The sequence below is a fragment of the Eleutherodactylus coqui genome, chromosome 1 (assembly GCF_035609145.1).
Source record: "Eleutherodactylus coqui strain aEleCoq1 chromosome 1, aEleCoq1.hap1, whole genome shotgun sequence".
Lineage (NCBI taxonomy): Eukaryota > Metazoa > Chordata > Amphibia > Anura > Eleutherodactylidae > Eleutherodactylus > Eleutherodactylus coqui.
Window position 1 is genome coordinate 404460271 of NC_089837.1, and position 21362 is coordinate 404481632.

The 21362-nt window shown below is 44.7% G+C and overlaps 1 protein-coding gene across 1 annotated transcript in view; it reads right to left on the bottom strand.

The window, feature by feature from the left end:
• Nucleotides 1-21362, bottom strand: part of GPC6 (glypican 6) — a 731553-nt gene that overhangs the window by 69289 nt on the left and 640902 nt on the right. The window lies entirely within an intron of this gene.

Here is a 21362-nt window from a genome sequence, read left to right on the forward strand (position 1 = left end):
TGCTGCTGGCGGCTCCATTGAAAACAATGAACTGCCAGCACCCCTGCATTCTTTTTCAGGGAAAGGCTTTACATATAAGCCCTTCCCTGAAAAAGAAAAATTTTAGTGTAAAAAAAAAATATATATATATATTTACCTGTCCAGATGTTTCCTTCATATCTGCTAGTTAAAAGAATTTCCTGCTGCTACATCTGCCACATCTGTGACAGATGCAGCAGAGGAATTCTTCAATTCTTTACCGCAGCTGTCACACATGTCAGCTGCGGTAGAGGATTCTGCTGCCAGCAACTGATTTCAGGGAAGGGCTTTAAATATAAGCCCTTCCCTGAAAATCAAGTAAAAGTGGTTTAAAAAGCAAAAAAAAATAGATACTCACCTTGCTTCAGCTGCCGGGGCTCAGCAGTGTCTTCTCTTGCTGTCCCCTGCACTGTGGTGCTGATCTATCAGCAGGCGGGGATTTAAAATCCCCATCTGCTGAAAGAGCTGAATGTGATTGGCTGAGGTGCTCAGCCAATCACAGGCAGCTCTTGCCCGTCATTCATAAATGTACAAATACTATCACCATTTAAATTACCGACATAAAGTTACTGAACAAAACCTACTATACCGAGATGAACACTATCTATGTAAGGGCCAAATAATACTGCCTCAGGATGATCCTATACTTCCATCACATAGTGATTAAAACCTCAAAATCATGTTAATAGAAACTGCAGCTTGCTCCGCAGAAAAAGCCCTCACAGCCGGGGTGGGGGGTAAAAAGGTTAAGGCGGAGTCAGAATGTAGTGACAAAAGCAATTTTATTTATCAAAGAATTTTATTTTTTTAAAGCAGTGCACCATAACAACTATATAAGTTTGGTATCGCTATAATCATACTCACCCAGAAACCGAAGGTAACATGTAGATTTTACTGCAGTGTAAATGCCATAAAATAAAAATCTCCCCAAAAATGGAGAAGTTGTGTTTTTTTCCATTTCACTTCACTTAGAGATTAAAAAAAAAAATGTTCAATATATTATATTATGCATTAATACAAGTAGTTCCACAAAAAACAAGTCCTCATATTGTTGTGTCACAAAAAAATGTAAAAAGTTATGTAACTTGGAAGACGGGGACAAAAACCAAAAATATAATGAAAAATCTCTGGTCTTGAAAGAGTTAAGGAGGCGTATCCAGGAATAGAAGAAAGGGGTCTGCAGAAACAAAATCATGTCTGTCCACAAGATGTGCCTGATATTGTATCTCATCCCCATTCAAGTGACTGGACCTGAACTGCAATACCAGACACGGCCCATGGGCAGACGTGGTGCTCTTTCAGCAAACATAGCAGACCCTTATGTCTAATCCTGTTCAAAACCATTTAAAGGGGCACAGTCATCACCTTTGAGCCTCATGAACTAATTAATGGAGCTCAAAGGTAAGGAAACAAAGGGGTACCGGGAGGCGTCTTTCATACTCACCGAGTGCCCTGTTCCCGCACTGCATCCTTGCAGAGTCAACGCGCATCAGCAGAGCAACCCTTTCAGTACCTGCACTTCCCATAGAAATGAATGAGAAATGCACGCACAGAAAGATTCAACCTGCTGGCTCGTGCTGACTTCACAGAGATACAGCGCTGGAATGAGACTCTTGGTGAGTATGAAAGATGCATCCCTGGACTCTCCATTCCCTCAACTCTGAGCCCTATAACTTAGTTTATGGGGCTCAAAGGTGATGACTGTGTCCCTTTAATCTATGGTTATCTCTATATCTAAATTAAGAATCATAAAATAGTAGAGTTAGAAGGGACCTCCAGGGTCATCGGGTCCAACCCTCTGCTCAGTGCAGGATTTACTAAATCATCCCAGACAGATATTTGTCCAGCCTCTGTTTGAAGACTTCCATTGAAGGAGAACTCCCCACCTCCCGTGGTAACCTGTTCCACTCACTGATCACCCTCACTGTCAGAAAGTTTTTTCTAATATCTAATTTGTGTCTCCTCCCTTTCAGTTTCATCCCATTGCTTCTAGTCTTTCCTTTGTTGTTTTATACTTCCCTGTTATAAGTTCACAAAGGAAAGACTTACAACTTACATTTATTTTGAGTTTGTTAATTCATTACTGTACACAAACTAACACTCTGTGTCCTATAAGTTATTTGTTTGCAGGATATCCTTGACTTCCTACATAGTCAAATCCATCAAACTGACTGATCCGGGTCTCAAATTGCCCTGAGGTTAATGAGCGCTCATTAGAAACTGCTGTTATTGCATATCTATCCAATATATATACATTTAGTAGTGGGGCGGTAGTTGTGCATTATCTGTCAGCACTTTTTAAATTCATTTTACATATGTTTCACCAATACTTGTGCGTAAAAAAACCACTATTTATTTCCTAAGTTCTTTTTATTTCTCCAAAACATGAATATTTATAATATTATTCTGGTGGTATGGCCTGCAAGATAGTGTCAAAAATTATATATTAAAAAAGTGGTGACAAATAACCAACAAGTACTAGTGGGATTATTATGTAACAATAAAGGAGCCCCTCCACAAATCTAATTGAAGATTGCACTGAATTATCAAATTGATCGTTCTATGCAGAATTCCATACAGTATATCTGGCTATGTTGCTAGAATCTCTTTTATTGGACTGGTTCTACCTTTCCCTACGGCAGGCTACATCTTTGCACTTAAATATGTTGTAAAAGCTGTAATATTACAAATTGATGATTGCAAAAACTGGGATAAGGCACCCACATTTAATAGAAAATATGGAGTCAAAGCATATACCTGACCTCTCTTCTATTAACACCACTGAATATAATGCACTTCAGGGCAATATGCCCCTTCACCAAATAATGCTGGACTGTGCACTGTTACAAGATATACCAATGGAAATTACAGTCTATACTAGAGATGAGCGAACGTACTCGTCCGAGCTTGATATTCGTGCGAATATTAGAGTGTTCGGGATGCTCGTTACTCGTAACGAGCACCACGCGATGTTCTGGTTACTTTCAGTTTCCTCTCTGAGACGTTAGCGCGCTTTTCTGGCCAATTGAAAGACAGGGAAGGCATTACAACTTCCCCCTGTGACGTTCAAGCCCTATACCACCCCCCTGCTGTGAGTGGCTGGGGAGATCTGATGTCACCCGAGTATAAAAATCGGCCCCTCCCGCGGCTCGGCTCAGATGCCTTGTGAGTTAGCTGAGGGAAAGTGCTATCGTGTTGGAGCTGCTGTAGGGAGAGCGTTAGGAGTTAGTGTAGGCTTCAAGAACCCCAACGGTCCTTCTCAGGGCCACATCTAATAGTGTGCAGTACTGTGTTAGCACTGTATTTTTATTTTTTTTTTCAAAATTGGATCTGCAGAACATTGCGCCCTGCAATAGGGACAGAAGTGGTGGTTAGGCAGGGAGAGTGTTAGCAGTGAGTGTAGGCTTCAAGAACCCCAACGGTCCTTTCTAGGGCCACATCTATCCGTGTGCAGTACTGTCCAGGCTGCTGTTAGCAGTGTTGCATATTTTTTTTTCTTTCTCAAAACCGGCTGTGCAGACCATTGCACCCGGCATTAATACTACAGGGATAGAATTGTGTAGGCAGGGCCAGAAGACATACATTATTCATTGAATAGACGCAGTGTGGCTTTTCCTTTGAAAAACAAGGGAAAAAATTCTATTTCGCCTGCCTCTGACAGTCCTCAGGGCTCTGAGTACGTGTGTGCTGCGTGCAGAACGTTAAAAAAAATCAGACGCAGCCAGCTACGTTTTACTGCAGGCTTGCGCCAATTTTTTTCCTGCATGGGAAATCCCTGATCTGCTGTAGCGAATAACTTTGCATCACTGCAGTTCTGTGACACATTTGCAGGGCCACAACACAGTTATTAAACTTAGTAGTATTCATTGAATACACGCAGTGTGTCTTGTCCTTTGAAAAACAAGGGAAAAAATTCTATTTTGGCTGCAGGCTTGCGCCAATTTTTTCCTGCATGGGAAATCCCTGATCTGCTGTAGCGAATAACTTTGCATCACTGCAGTTCTGTGACACATTTGCAGGGCCACAACACAGTTATTAAACTTAGTAGTATTCATTGAATACACGCAGTGTGGCTTGTCCTTTGAAAAACAAGGGAAAAGATTCTATTTTGGCTGCAGGCTTGCGCCAATTTTTTTCCTGCATGGGAAATCCCTGATCTGCTGTAGCGAATAACTTTGCATCACTGCAGTTCTCTGACGCATTTGCAGGGCCACAACACAGTTATTAAACTTAGTAGTATTCATTGAATACACGCAGTGTGGCTTGTCCTTTGAAAAACAAGGGAAAAAATTCTATTTTGGCTGCAGGCTTGCGCCAATTTTTTTCCTGCATGGGAAATCCCTGATCTGCTGTAGCGAATAACTTTGCATCACTGCAGTTCTCTGACGCATTTGCAGGGCCACAACACAGTTATTAAACTTAGTAGTATTCATTGAATACACGCAGTGTGGCTTGTCCTTTGAAAAACAAGGGAAAAAATTCTATTTTGGCTGCAGGCTTGCGCCAATTTTTTTCCTGCATGGGAAATCCCTGATCTGCTGTAGCGAATAACTTTGCATCACTGCAGTTCTCTGACACATTTGCAGGGCCACAACACAGTTATTAAACTTAGTAGTATTCATTGAATACACGCAGTGTGGCTTGTCCTTTGAAAAACAAGGGAAAAAATTCTATTTTGGCTGCAGGCTTGCGCCAATTTTTTTCCTGCATGGGAAATCCCTGATCTGCTGTAGCGAATAACTTTGCATCACTGCAGTTCTCTGACGCATTTGCAGGGCCACAACACAGTTATTAAACTTAGTAGTATTCATTGAATACACGCAGTGTGGCTTGTCCTTTGAAAAACAAGGGAAAAAATTCTATTTTGGCTGCAGGCTTGCGCCAATTTTTTTCCTGCATGGGAAATCCCTGATCTGCTGTAGCGAATAACTTTGCATCACTGCAGTTCTCTGACACATTTGCAGGGCCACAACACAGTTATTAAACTTAGTAGTATTCATTGAATACACGCAGTGTGGCTTGTCCTTTGAAAAACAAGGGAAAAAATTCTATTTTGGCTGCAGGCTTGCGCCAATTTTTTTCCTGCATGGGAAATCCCTGATCTGCTGTAGCGAATAACTTTGCATCACTGCAGTTCTCTGACACATTTGCAGGGCCACAACACAGTTATTAAACTTAGTAGTATTCATTGAATACACGCAGTGTGGCTTGTCCTTTGAAAAACAAGGGAAAAAATTCTATTTTGGCTGCAGGCTTGCGCCAATTTTTTTCCTGCATGGGAAATCCCTGATCTGCTGTAGCGAATAACTTTGCATCACTGCAGTTCTCTGAAACATTTGCAGGGCCACAACACAGTTATTAAACTTAGTAGTATTCATTGAATACACGCAGTGTGGCTTGTCCTTTGAAAAACAAGGGAAAAAATTCTATTTTGGCTGCAGGCTTGCGCCAATTTTTTTCCTGCCTGGGAAATCAAATCACTGGTAATACACCATGCTGAGGGGTAGGGGTAGGCCTATAGGACGTGGACGCAGGCGAGGACGCGGAGGCCCAAGTCAGGGTGTGGGCACAGGCCGAGCCAGTGCGGTGGCCAGGGGTAGTGGCAGGGCCAGACCGAATAATCCACCAACTGTTTCCCAAAGCGCCCCCTCGCGCCATGCCACCCTGCACAGGTCAAGGTGCTCTACCGTGTGGCAGTTTTTCACAGAGACGCCTGACGACCGACGAACAGTGGTATGCAACCTTTGTCGCGCCAAGATCAGCTGGGGAGGCACCACCAACAGCATGCGCAGGCATATGATGGCCAAGCACCCCACAAGGTGGGACGATGCCCGTTCACCGCCTCCGGTTTGCACCACTGCCTCTCCCCCTGTGCCCCAACCTGCCACTGAGATCCAACCCCCCTCTGAGGACACAGGCACTACCGTCTCCTGGCCTGCACCCACACCCTCACCTCCGCTGTCCTCGGCCCCATCCAGCAATGTCTCTCAGCGTAGCTTCCAGACGTCGCTAGCGCCACAGTTTGAGCGCAAGCGCAAGTACGACGCCACGCACCCGCACGCTCAAGCGTTAAACGTGCACATTGCAAAATTGATCAGCCTAGAGATGCTGCCGTATAGGCTTGTGGAAACGGAGGCTTTCAAAAGCATGATGGCGGCGGCGGCCCCGCGCTACTTGGTTCCCAGTCGCCACTACTTTTCCCGATGTGCCGTCCCAGGCCTGCACGACCACGTCTCCCGCAACATTGTACGCGCCCTCACCAACGCGGTTACTGCCAAGGTCCACTTAACAACAGACACGTGGACAAGCACAGGCGGGCAGGGCCACTATATCTCCCTGACGGCACATTGAGTGAATTTAGTGGAGGCTGGGACAGAGTCAGAGCCTGGGACCGCTCACGTCCTACCCACCCCCCGAATTGCGTGCCCCAGCTCGGTGGTGGTATCTGCGGGGGTGTATGCTTCCTCCACTAAACCACCCTCCTCCTCCTCCTACGCAACCTCTGTCTCGCAATCAAGATGTGTCAGCAGCACGTCGCCAGCAGTCGGTGTCACGCGGCGTGGCAGCACAGTGGTGGGCAAGCGTCAGCAGGCCGTGCTGAAACTACTCAGCTTAGGAGAGAAGAGGCACACAGCCCATGAACTGCTGCAGGGTCTGACAGAGCAGACCGACCGCTGGCTTGCGCCGCTGAGCCTCCAACCGGGCATGGTCGTGTGTGACAACAGCCGTAAGCTGGTGGCGGCTCTGCAGCTCGGCAGCCTCACGCACGTGCCATGCCTGGCCCATGTGTTTAATTTGGTGGTTCAGCGCTTTCTGAAAAGCTACCCCCACTTGTCATACCTGCTCGGAAAGGTGCGCCGGATCTGCGCACATTTCCGCAAATCACACACGCACGCTGCCACCCTGCGGACCCTGCAACATCGGTTTAATCTGCCAGTGCACCGACTGCTGTGCAACGTGCCCACACAGTGGAACTCTACGCTCCACATGTTGGCCAGACTCTATGAGCAGCGTAGAGCTATAGTGAAATACCAACTCCAACTTGCGCTGCGCAGTGGGAGTCAGCCTCCTCAATTATTTACAGAAGAGTGGGCCTGGTTGGCAGCCATCTGCCAGGTCCTTGGAAAATTTGAGGAGTCTACCCAGGTGGTGAGCGGCGATGCTGCAATCATTAGCGTCACCATTCCTCTGCTATGCATCTTGAGAAGTTCCCTGCAAAGCATAAAGGCAGACGCTTTGCGCTCGGAAACAGAGCCGGGGGAAGACAGTATGTCGCTGGATAGTCAGAGCACCCTCCTGTCTATATCTCAGCACGTTCAGGAGGAGGAGGAGGAGCATGAGGAGGAGGGGGAAGAGACAGCTTGGCCCACTGCTGACGGTACCCATGCTGCTTGCCTGTCATCCTTTCAGCGTGTATGGCCTGAGGAGGAGGAAGAGGAGGAGGAGGATCCTGAAAGTGATCTTCCTAGTGAAGACAGCCATGTGTTGCGTACAGGTACCCTGGCACACATGGCTGACTTCATGTTAGGATGCCTTTCTCGTGACCCTCGCGTTACACGCATTCTGGCCACTACGGATTACTGGGTGTACACACTGCTCGATCCACGGTATAAGGAGAGCCTTTGCACTCTCATTCCCGAAGAGGAAAGGGGTTCGAGAATGATGCTATACCACAGGACCCTGGTGGACAAACTGATGGTAAACTTCCCATCCGACAGCGCTAGTGGCAGAAGGCGCAGTTCCGAGGGCCAGGTAGCAGCGGAGGCGCAGAGATCAGGCAGCATGTACAGCGCAGGCAGGGGAACATTCTCCAAGGCCTTTGCCAGCTTTATGGCTCCCCAGCAAGACTGTGTCACCGCTCCCCAGTCAAGGCTGAGTCGGCGGGAGCACTGTAAAAGGATGGTGAGGGAGTACGTAGCCGATCGCACGACCGTCCTCCGTGACGCCTCTGCCACCTACAACTACTGGGTGTCGAAGCTGGACACGTGGCCTGAACTCGCGCTGTATGCCCTGGAGGTGCTTGCTTGTCCTGCGGCTAGCGTCTTGTCAGAGAGTGTGTTTAGTGTGGCTGGGGGAATCATCACGGATAAGCGTACCCACCTGTCAACCGACAGTGCCGACAGGCTTACACTCATCAAGATGAACAAAGCCTGGATTTCCCCAGACTTCTCTTCTCCACCAGCGGACAGTAGCGATACCTAAGCAATACGTAGGCTGCACCCGCGGATGGAAGCATCGTTCTCTCTCACCATCCAAAACGGGGACATTTCTGCTTCATCAATCTGTGTATAATATTCCTCCTCCTCCTCCTCCTCCTGAAACCTCACGTAATCACGCCGAACGGGCAATTTTTCTTAGGGCCACAAGGCTCACTCATATTATTTTTCTAAACAATTTTTATACGTTTCAATGCTCTTCAAAGCGTTGAAACTTTAACTTGAACCAATTTTTCGTTAAACTGGGCTGCCTCCAGGCCTAGTTACCACTTAAGCCACATTAACCAAAGCGATTAATGGGTTTCACCTGCCCTCTTGGTTGGCCATGGCCAATTTTTTGGATGTACATTAGTACTGTTGATACAGCAATTTTTGTGGGCCCTCGCCTACAGTGTAATCAAATGAATTTTTAGCCCACCTGCATTACATCTGACGTTACATCCGCTGTGTTGGGCAATGCAATGGGATATATTTATGTACCGCCGGTGGCTTCCTGGCACCCACCCATGCTGTGGGTCCACAGAGAATTATAAATGCATCTGTTTCCACATCTAAAGAACCCCAGTCACACTGGGGCATGCAGTGTGGGCCGAAGCCCACCTGCATTAAGCACAACATTACTACCTCAGCTGTGTTGGGCAATGCAATGGGATATTTTTATGTACCGCCGGTGGGTTCCAGGGAGCCACCCATGCTGTCGGTCCACAGGGACTTCACAATAGGGAGTTGTACCTGCCTGTGTCTATGAATTAAAAACCCCGGTTTGACTGGGGCATGCAGACACCTTGACAGAATGAATAGTGTGTGGCACATAGGTTCCCCATTGCTATGCCCACGTGTGCAGCTCCTGATGGCGGTGGCACAGGATTATATTTCTCATTGCTTCTGTACAGCATTGTGGGCTATCGCCCTGCCCCTTTTAAAGAGGGTCGCTGCCTAGCCGTGCCAACCCTCTGCAGTGTGTGCCTGCTTTTCCTCTGGCAGACGCACTTATAAATAGACATGAGTGTGGCGTGGCATGAGGGCAGCTGAAGGCTGGGCAGGGACAGTTTGGTGTGCGCTGTGGACACTGGGTCGTGTGGGGGGGGTGGTTGGTCAGCATGTAACCCAGGAGAAGTGGCAGCGGAGTGTCATGCAGGCAGTGATTGTGCTTTGTTGGAGGTAGTGTGGTGCTTAGCTAAGGTATGCATTGCTAATGAGGGCTTTTCAGAAGTAAAAGTTGTTGGGGGGGGGGGGGGCCCACTCTTGCCGGTATTGTGGCTTAATAGTGGGACCTGTGAACTTGAGATGCAGCCCAACATGTAGCCCCTCGCCTGCCCTATCCGTTGCTGTGTCGTTCCCATCACTTTCTTGAATTGCCCAGATTTTCACACATGAAAACCTTAGCGAGCATCGGCGAAATACAAAAATGCTCGGGTCGCCCATTGACTTCAATGAGGTTCGTTACTCAAAACGAACCCTCGAGCATCGCGAAAATTTCGTCCCGAGTAACGAGCACCCGAGCATTTTGGTGCTCGCTCATCTCTAGTCTATACATAAGAAAAGATACAAAAAAAGATTTTAAAAAGATAAGAATGGGAATACAATAAAGGAGGAAACAATAAATAAGCATATTTATTGAAAAATACATTTTCGGAAAGTATTTACCCAGCCATATATAGTGCTGCTTCCAACCATATACAGAGGCAAAATACAGACAAGCAATGTGCAATGCATCTAAGGCTCCTTCCCACAAGCGTATTTTTCATCAGTATCTTCTGAGCCAAAACCAAAAGCGGGTCCAAAATACGGAAGAAATACAAATCTTTCCATTCCACCTTCTGTGCGTTCCACTTCAGGTTTTGGCTCACAAAATACTGATGAAGAATACGCCCTTGTGAAGGAGCCCTCATACTGGTTTTTGCTCTTACTGGTTTTATCATCCATTACACTCACTTATCATTAGTGTAGGCACTAATGTAGGTTGGCAGCATTGCATACAACGGCAGATTAGGAAATCAAGGTGGCCTGGAAAAAAAATTACAAAAGTGGCCTCATATTGTAGGTGGCCCAAACTGGCAGCAAGTGGGGCAAATACAACTAGGCAGGGGGTCAGCAAATTGCTTCCTACAGCCACAAAAATGATAGAAGTGGAGAAGCCTGTGCGGCATGCATAGCTATTCACAGCAACTTTTACTTTGAAGTACAGAAGATGTTAGAACTGTAGTAAATAGGTGTCAACTATTTCTAACCCGTTAACCTCCATGACATACATGATCTCATATGCTAGCTTGTCTTTAGCTGCTATGACAGACGTTTATGTCATGTGTCCTGCACTCACATCATGCCTGCGTTGACTGACAGCCGAGCTCTCTCTGTAATGGCCAGGATCAGACAGACTGTGATCTCTGTCATTTAACTCCCTAGATGCCACGATCAAAGTGACCATGGTATCTAAATGAGTAGACAGAGAAAGGGAGCTATCTTTCTCCCAATCTGCCCACCACAAATGCAATTGCGGGATGCCAATGTGTAACCATGGCAGCCAGATGCTGAGGAAAGGCCACCAGGCATGCCACAGCTGTGTGACTATTAGGCTGATCCCTCAGCATAACCTAATAGATTGTTTTGAAGTTTTATATGCACATGGAATAATTCTTCGCTATACTGAGTATACCAAAGATCATATTGTGGGTCTAAATAAATAACAAAAAAATCTTAATAACGTTTACTAAAAAAATTTGCGCAGTTAAAAAAACAAACATTTTGTAAAAGTGAAGAAAAATAAACCACACATACAGTATCACTATAATCATCATGGCCCATATAATTGCCTCCAAAACCCACTATACCAAGACCACCATTACCAATAATAATACTACATAAGGGGCAAATAATACTGCCGCCACCCCGTGATCACATATTACCACCACATAGTGATTAATATCAACATAATGACACTGAATAAAGACCACTGCAAAGATCAATACAACCAATAATATTTACAAGTGCCAAATAATACCCCCAGACCATAATCCCATACTATTACCACAGTGTTGCTGAAAAAATCATTACACAAAAACTAATATTACTTCCCCCCCACACACAGTGATCATATAGCTGTATATACTAGATCTACACTTAACTTTGCTGACCATTTAAATGATTACAGTACTGTTATATCTAGTGATCACAGGTAATCTCCCCTTTGACTGGAGTTGTTCACTTTCCCTTTTTCTTCATCTGGCCCAGACCGTCATGATGACTTCTCCCAGTCACAACTTGTCTCTGCAGAATTTGACACAGACATCTTTGACTCTTCAATTTTCCAGGAATCTAGCTTCATTTTCCAAATTTCTATATAATCTCCCCATCCATATTGCCCGAGACAGTAGTTATGCCACTTGAGGTGACCCACACCATAATAGTATCCACCTTTTTGTGCCCCCTGTAGATCCCACATAGTAAATGTCACTTTTCTTGTCCCACACACAATAAAGGTGCCCCTACATAACAATAATGCTCCTATTATTCTGTCACTCAGAAATAATGCCCCAAATAGTCCCCCACTTAGTAATAATGCTCCATATAGGCTCCCACTCAGTAATAATGCTGCATATAGGGCCACATGCCTTTCAAGTAATTTATTTTTTACCCCCCAGCAAGCTGGGTACTCATTTTACCAACCTCAGAAGGATGGAAGGCTGAGTCAACCTTGATCCAGCTACCTAAACCATGCAGGGATTCAACTCGCAAACTTCAGGTCATGAGTGAGAGCTTAGGACTGCATTCCTGCTGCCATATCGCTCTGTGCCACACGAGGCTCATAATAATGCCACATATAGGCCCCTGCACTGAAATAATGCCCGACAGGTCCACACTCTGTAATAATATCCCTCATAGACCCTCACCCAGTAATAATGCCCCATATAGGCCCCTGACTCAGTAATATTGCTCCATATAGTCCACTACTTAGTAATAATGCCCCATATAGACCCCCATTCAGTAATAATGCCAATTATAGGCTCCAGCCACTCCAGTTAGTAGTAGTGCCCCACATAGGGCCCAGCCTACTCACACAGTAACGGTGCCCTTTAGATATAGGTAAAAACAAAAACAAAAAAGGTTATACTCACCTGTGCCAGTGGGCCACTCCTCCGCTTCTAGCCTTTGCAAACTGCGCCCACACAACTCACCCACTGGCTTCCTGGTAGAGCGATTATGTGATCACGTATGCATGTCATATGATTGCTCTACCCAGAATTCAGCAGGGGAGGATATGAAAGTGGATTTCAGAGACCAGAAGTGGGAGGAGCAGCACACTGGCACAAGTGTGTAAAACTTTCTTTTGTTTTTGACATTTAACTGAAAAACCTCCTCCCTTTCACCAGCCCCAGGACTGATTGGCCCATTGGGAATTTTCCTGCTGCGTTGAATGGCTAGTTTATCCCAGACTGCATACGGAAAATTTTATGAAGCTGTGGTTACTTCAGAGAAACCAAGGCATAAAATATGTTCCACATTTTGCATGGTTCGTCGTGTTACCCAGGAAACAAGATGTAGAGGTGACCATTTGCAAACTTTAGCGCTTTGAATTGAAATAATGGTTGTGGCAAATTTCAAGTTTGTACAACAGAGGGAAGTTAGAGAATAAGTGATGATTCAGCCAGTGAGTGAGTGAATCAGTGAGGGCTTTCACATTTATATATAGACTAACTGATATACCCGAATTCGAGTTAAATTGGCACAGGTGTTTACCTGTTTTTCGCACGGAAAATTTTATAAAGTTGTGGTTACTTCAGAGAAATGGAGGAATAAAATATGTATACATAAAGAGGAGCATTAGATTCTCCTCAAACCGCATGTACCGATGTCCCTCTGCAGATGGTGCTACCCTCCCACTCTCCTCACTTTTTACCCTTAAAGGTAATGCCACTTTTTATTTAAATTTAACCCCAGACTGGAGGTTGCAGCCCCTCCTTAGCCTTAAAGACATGCTCCATCCCTGCAGTCCATGGTCGCTTCCTTATGTACTTTACAGCCTTTCAGTATATGGACACATAGGTTAGTTATTAGAGATGAGCGAACGTGCTCGTTTAGGACAATTACTAGAACGAGCATCGCTTTTTTCGAGTAACTGCCTACTTGGGCGAAAAGATTCGGGGGGGGGGGGGGCTGGGGGCAGCAGGGGGGAACAGGGGGGAGCTCTCTCTCTCTTTTCCCCACACTCCCCACCGCAACCCCCCGCTCACCCCCGGCGCCCCCCGAATCTTTTTGCCTGATTAGGCAGTTACTCAAAAAAAGCAATGCTCGATCAAGTAATTGCTCTAAATGAGCACGTTCGCTCATCTCTATTAGTTAGATTCTCTTCAGTATATAGACATAGAGGTGAGGTAGATTCTCCTCAGTATATACACAGAGAGGAGCATTAGATTCTCTTAGTATATACTAATAGAGGTGAGGTAGATTCTCCTCAGTATATACAGATAGAGGTGAGGTAGATTCTCCTTAGTATAGAAATCATTTCCCTAGGCTTTATGGTTTCTGAGAAAAGAACTATGTCATGCATTGCAGATTTTCACAGATTTTCATGCTTACAATTCAATATTGAAGTTGCAATCCCTTTACTTTTCCTATTTAGGACTTAAAGAATGGTCATGCCAAATTTCATGTTTGTACGACATCGGGAAGTTAGAGAATTAGTTTAGGTACATAACATAGGTCACTTACTTTTGCACTTGGAAAAAGTAAAGGGGTCACAACTTAATTAATCAATTCTGTTTATGACCTATAGAATGGTCATGCTAAATTTCAAGTTTGTATGACACTGGGAAGTTGGAGAATTAGATTAGGTATAATACATAGAGGTTCAATTACTTTTGCACTTAACATTGAATAGTCAAGTGTGACCCCTTTACTTCTCCTATTTAGAACCTAAAGAACAGTAGTGCCAAATTTCAAGTTTGCACGGCATCAGGAAGTTAGAGAATTAGATTAAGTACATTACATAGGGGTGCACTTACTTTTTCACTTAGCATTGAATAGTCAAGCTGTGTCCCCTTTACTTTTCCTATTTAGGACCTAAAGAACAGTTGTGCCAAATACACATTAGGACTTCTTCTCATGGGTGTGATTTAGTCCTGCTAAGTGGGCGTGATAATCATGACTGCATAATGGGACAAAAACAAAACTATTGATTTCAATGGTTTCATTTTCATTAGCGATACTATTAACGGGAACGAAAGGATAGGGCAGGACCTATCTTCCCACAGTTTTTTTCAAACTTTCTCACTATGGAGCGGAGTTTAAGAAGTCCAAGAAAAAACCCCGTTCATGCACAACTACAATTTGTAGTGGCAAGTGTAAGTGTGCATATACCTGTGTGAAGAAGCCCTAAAGTTGAGGTAGATTCTCCTCAGTATATGCAGAAGGTGAGTTATATTTTTTTCAGTATATACACAGAGAGTTGAGGTTGATTCTCCTAAGTATATAAACAGAGACGTAAGCTGGATTCTCCTCAGTATATACATATAGAGGTGAGGTAAACAATCAAGTTGTGACCCCTTTACTTTCCCTATTTACATACTGAATTTCAAAGATTTACTTTTTGATCACGAATTATCGCAGTTGGACAACAAATTTCTCAAAAAGGCCTGCTTAGTTTGCCTTAGACTCATAGAATGGTAGAGTTGGAGGGGACCTCCAGGGTCATCGGGTCCAACCCCCTGCTCAGTGCAGGATTCACTAAATCATCCCAGGCAGATGTCTGTTCAGCCTCTGTTTGAACACTTCCATTGAAGGAGAACCCACCACCTCCTGTGGTAACCTGTTCTACTCATTGATCACCCTCACTGTCAGAAAGTTTTTCTAATATCTAATTTGTGTCTCCTGCCTTTCAGTTTTAGCCCATTGCTTCTAGTTTTACCTTGTGCAGATGAGAATAGGGCTGATCCCTCTGCACTGTGACAGTCCTTCAGATATTTGTAGACAGCTATTAACTCTCCTCTCAGCCTTCTTTTTTGCAAGCTAAACATTCCCAGATCCTTTAACCGTTCCTCATAGAACATGGTTTGCAGACCGCTTACCATCTTGGTAACTCTTCTCTGAACTTGCTCCAGTTTGTCTCTGTCTTTTTTTAAAGTGGTGTGCCCAGAACTGGACACAGTATACCAGATGAGGTCTGACCAAGGAAGAGTAGAAGGGGATAATTACCTCATGTGATCTAGACTCTATGCTTCTCCTAATACATCCCAGAATTGTGTTTGCCTTTTTGGCTACTGCATCACATTGTTGACTCATGTTCAGTCTGTGATCTATTAGTATACCCAAGTCTTTTACACATGTGCTGCTGCTTAGCTCAATTCCTCCCTTTGTGTATGCGTTTTTTTCATTTTTCTTGCCCAGATGTAGGACTTTGCATTTCTCCTTGTTAAATACCATTCTGTTAATCGCTGCCCACTGTTCAAGCTTTTTTAGATCTTTTTGAATACTCTCTCTTCTCTAATGTTAGCTATCCCTCCTAGCTTTGTGTCGGTGGCAAATGTGATTCAGTGTGCCATCAATTCCCTCCTCCAGATCCCTCCCTTGATGACCAGAAGGTAGTGTGTGTGCAAAAAATAATTTCCCTAGGCTTTATGGTTTCTGAGAAAAGAACTATCTCATGTATTGTGGTTTTTCACACGTTTTTGCACTTAGAATTTAATAATCAAGTTTTGACCCCTATTGAGGACCTAAAGAATGGGTGTGCCAAATTTCAAGAAGCTGGAGGTCATATCGACGAATTGGTCACCACCTGGGCCGTTCTTACCAGACTGTTAGAAGATGTTGGGAACAGTGGATATGAGAGGACACGAACACAAGGTGACCAGGCTCAGGATGCCCTCGACATACCACCAGTAGAGAGTATCGTCCGACAGCACAAGCAAATCTGTTTAGTTGTCTGTCATCCCAAGACAGGCGGTACCATTGTTACAAGCCTCTGTGTCTGTTGGAACCATTTCCAGGTGCTTGACTGAAGGACATTTGGCCTTACAGAGCCCATTACATGTATTGCCTTTGACGCCCACCGTCGCCTCTATTTGCAGTGGTGTCATGAATGATGAAACCTGAATGATACAGGGTGGAACCGGGTTGTCTTCAGCAACGAATCCAGGTTTAATTTGGGCTGTATTAGTGACTGCAGACCTAGAGATGAGTGCCTTAATCCTGCCTTTGCTGTGAAGCATGACATTCCTCCCATTGCTGATGTGATGGTCTGGGGGCCATTGCATATGACAATAAGTCACCCTTAGTAGGAGTATGAGGGACAATGGCGGCTCAGCGATATGATCAGCACATTTTGCTGCCATGCAGGCTATGGCAGGGCTTCCAAAAGGCATTTTCCTGCAGGATATTGCTGGGCTGCACACAGCAAGGGTGTCATAGGAATGCCTCCACAACATTGTCACACTTCCATGGCCTGTCCGATTGACAGATTTTTTGTCAATAGAACAGCTATGGGACCATCTGGGAAGCCAGCTTTGACAGTCTACAACATTGCACAATCTAGAGGCTCAGTTACAGCAAATGTGGACTGATATGCCATAGGAAACTATACAGAACTTGTATGTCTCCATGCCCACCCATATCACATCTTGTATCCAAGCTTAAGGAGGCCCAACAAGGTACTAGAGCCTCCTTTCAGGTGGTCAGTTTTCCACAAGAAATGATACTTATGCTCTGATATTGTAATCAATCACTTAGATCAATGTTACAATCACACATAGAAAGTTTTATTTGATTCCAACAACTACTTCTAGGTGCTTGATTTTTTGACAATTAGATTGATGAGATATTCGCAATGTGAACATTAAATGGGTTCATTCACATTTGTGATGTTTCCCTGCATGGCACTGTGTTGCGATGCGATTCCTTCAGCCCCGCAGGGATGAGAGGCAGTTTCCAAGTGAAAATTCCTTACATCCAGGGGTTTCCACATGGATTGCAGGGACGATATTGAGCCGTGATTCATGGCCCCATATTACCCTCGCCAGTGTGGAGGAGCCATGACTCTCCCTAGTGGCACTGTTGACTGAAGCACAACCGCGCTGTTAGACTTAATATAGGAACTTTGAACTTACCTGACCGGTCACTCAATGTATCAAACTCAAATTTTATGATTTTATGGCGGTGGGGAGAATGTCAGAAATCTAATGACATCCAAATCATCCCCCAAAGATCACGCAAAGGGTTCCTAATGTGGTGCAAGAAAAGGCCGGAAGCTTTTTCATATTAGATACAATGTTTTTTTTACTTAGGCCGGTTTCACACGGGCGACAAAATTGTGGAATTTTCTTGCGATGCAACAGCGCCACAAATCGCATGTATGTGAAGCCCATGCTTTCCAATGGGTTCCTTCACATTAGTGATGATTTGTAGGTTGCTACATTGTGAGTAAAAAAAATTGTGTGTTTCTAAATATTGCCACAATTCGCTATGTTTTGAAGCCCATGTTTCCCTTTGGAGCTTTCCTTTTTGTTGATCACATCACAGGAAAACATGTTTTTTTAAACTTGAGAACCAATCAGAGCCAGCGCTTCCCAGAGGTGGGGATTTTGAACCCCTGATCAGGAAGCGCTAGTTGAAAACTAAAAGCAAGTCTGCTGCAGCTGCCAAGGAGACATGCGTCAGAGACGGACAGCACCTCTTAGGTGATGTATTGTGTTTTTTTATTGCCGCCAGGGCTTATGTTCGGGGTGGGGCTTATATTTCAAGCCCCCCTGAAAATCCTCGCAAGAGTGCTACAAAATCGCGATATCCTCACGAGAAAATGCAGCGATATCGCACAGAACATAGATGCGATATTGCTGTGATTTTCTCGCAGCGATATCGCTATCGTTCGTGTGAAAGAGGCCTTAATATCATGAAACATGTTGTCAGTTTCATTATTTTCAAGTGTTGTTTGAGTATTTCCTACTGGATATTATGCAGTTCAGCTCCTCCAATCTGTCAGCCAATCGTTGTGATTGGACATCTCATACATCTCTGGGACTATTTAAGGGCAAGTATTGTTTTTTGTGTGTGAGGATTGGTTGTAGGTCATTTGGACCTTATTTATTCGTTTAGCTGTTATATGTACACTTAAATATATTATTCTTAAGGCCTCATGCCCACGGCCGGGTCGGATTCCGCCTGCGAAATATTGCAGCAGAATCAGACCCAGCGCCCCCCAGAGACCCTATACTCACCTCTCCGGATCCAATGTGAGTATCTCGCCCGGCAAGCTGGCGAGCATGAGTAGTGAAACGCATGACGCGCTGGTGCTGGGCTGTGACGTGGATTCCTGAAATACTTCCGCTGTGCCCACTGCATGGAATGTCGTGGGACCGATAGCTTCCATTGACTGCAATGGAAGCCGTTCGCACGATTTTTTGCACAGAATAGAGCATGTGGCGATTCTCCCCCACAAGCGGAAAATCGCTGTTGATTTCTGCTCATGAGCATGGGAGAATTGTATTACACAGCATTTCTATGAATGGACATTGCAGCGGGTGTTTGAATTCCGCAGCGATAATCCATCTGTGGGCATTCGGCCTTAGTGATATATGTTTTATCTTTTCAGAATTGTTAGTGTTTTTAAATCTTTGTGTCCTCAGTAAGGCCTAGTGCCCACGGCCGTGACGGGATCTGCAAGTGGAATTCCGCAGGGGAGCCCCTCACGGCGCCCGTTCAGAGACCCCATACTCACCTCCGGATCTGCTGTTCGATGTCCCGCATCCTGGTGCCAGCGCGCGATGCCCACAGCGTCACATGATGCGCTGGCTGGGTCATATGACGTGGGTGTCGGTGGGCGGGGAAGCGGTGATACTGTGGAAGATAACGTGAAAGACGGCTCCCATTGACTGCAATGGAAGCCGTCAGTGCGTACACCCGCGGGTGATTACAGGTGATTTCACAGGGTGGAATTCCGCACCGTGAGCAGTGCGCTATTAGGTTCAATAGAATCTAATAGCTGCGGGTCAACGCCGCGGATTTCCGACGCGTGACACGCGTCGGAAATCTGCCCGTGGGAATTAGTCCTAAAGCTTATATATACATATCACCGAGGCAGATAAGTTCCCTTGTATTGAAAATGTTTCACCGTAGGGAACCACAAAATATTAAAACATAACGTTTATTAGTTCGCAAAAAGAAAAGAAAAAAGAGGAAATTTTGTGCGTGATAAATGTGACAAAGTATTCTCTATGCTAGTCAAATAAAAAAGAGATGGGGTCTGTTCGTTTCTTTTCTGTCCTTGAGCTAATACAATATCTTCGTAGCAGGAGTATTGTATTATCCAATATACCTTACATGGAGTTTGTGTTTGTAAACGTTATGACAATGGTCTACAGATTTTAATCTTCGCAATTTACTGGAATTTGTTGCTTTATTAAAAGAGAAGATAGAGTATATCATTGACCATTGTACACAAGACACCAGAATAATACAGGGTATTGTCCCCACTTAACTGCTGTGTATTATTATAAACAATGGAGCTTTACTATCTGTCTTCCCAATTTTCTCGCGGCTTTTTTACCGTATTGAGATGAAGTGTCTTATTAGATATACCTCTTCATTGTCTAGGGATTTGTATTAGACTCAAGTAGTTTGCCAAAAACAAGAAAAATGGCAAAGACGGAAATATCTTTGGATACATATATATATATATATATATATATATATATATATATATATATATAGAGTCTATTATGAGAGTGGCATTTACTTCTGTCATACTTAGGGCGGATTCACACAGGCATATTTGCGTATTCAAAATTTGAGCATGCAATACGCAGAGAACAGAACCCATTGATTTCAATGGGTTCATTCTCACTTTTTTTTTTGCATGCGTGTTGCACACCAAAGGTCTCACTGAAGTCCAATGGGGCGTGCAAATATGCACGCAATGCACAATGGGATGCGCAATATCAACTTATCAACAAATTACAGACAATATTTTCACAGACATTGGAAAAACATATGGAATGATAAAGTGATAGCTGTTTCTATGTCAGCTACTCATAAGAGCTCATTACCAGCATTTACTATGAGCTGTAAAATGACGATAATTACAGTCATAATAAGCTGCTGGAGTACTAACAGCCTCACAGAAGAACAGATGCATCCATTTTTTTAATGAACACAGGTAAAAGTGCCCTATCTTTGCAGCCTGTCTGTCTGGGAATTTCTGGACAGTTGGCAACCTTGCCCAATATAAGATGGGCCACAAGAGGTCACTATAACTAACAAGGGCCACAGGGGGGAGTAAAACTAAGAAGGGCCACAGACTCAATATGTTTAAGGGGAGCTACAGAGGGTGATTATAACTAAGAAGTGTCATATGAGGTCAGCATAACTAAGAAAGGCCACAGAGAGGCACAATTTACCAACTGCATTGTAGTTGCTATCAGGCCACGGTCAGATGAGCGTGCTTTTTGTGCGCGTAAAATGAACATTTCTAAAAGAACCAATGGGTTCCTATAGACGTGTGCATATGCGCTGAATTAGGTGCGCAAAATGCCACGCACCTGAGAAAGATAGGGCATGCACTGTCTTCGGTATGCAATGGGTCAAGAGTTTTTATTGACTCCTATGAGAGCAGGAGTTAATGGAAACTCCTGTGCAGGGAATAGCTTCCCCGCTGCTTACAGCAGGGCATTTAATAGGTGCTTCTGGCCAGCTCAGTATTCCTCCTGCTCCCCTGCCGCGCAATTCCCCAGCAGCAGGGGACAGTAGGGGACTTTCCCCACCTCTCTCCACCAGGAATTTCCCTATTGCAGTGAGAGGGAGGGTGGGGTTACAGGGCTTCCCTGAAAGCATGGGAGGAGGGGGCGGGGCTAGACAGATCACCCTCTAGCCCTGTCCCCTACAGTTTTCTATAGGGATTCTCACTCCTGCCCTCCCATGAACTAGTGCCATTTAACGACAAGTGAACAAACCTACAATGATTTTTACTCCTGCTGAAACTGAACGGCAGGATTCTTCTTGTTAGTCATTCAGTCATTAGCTTGCATGAAGATATAATGATAATTGTTCACTTTTGTTCGTTTGAGCAAATTTTGAGCGCCGATTGTTATGTGTAAACGGGCCATTAGCTGTACTATTGACAAAGGTATTAGGATGCAGATGTGA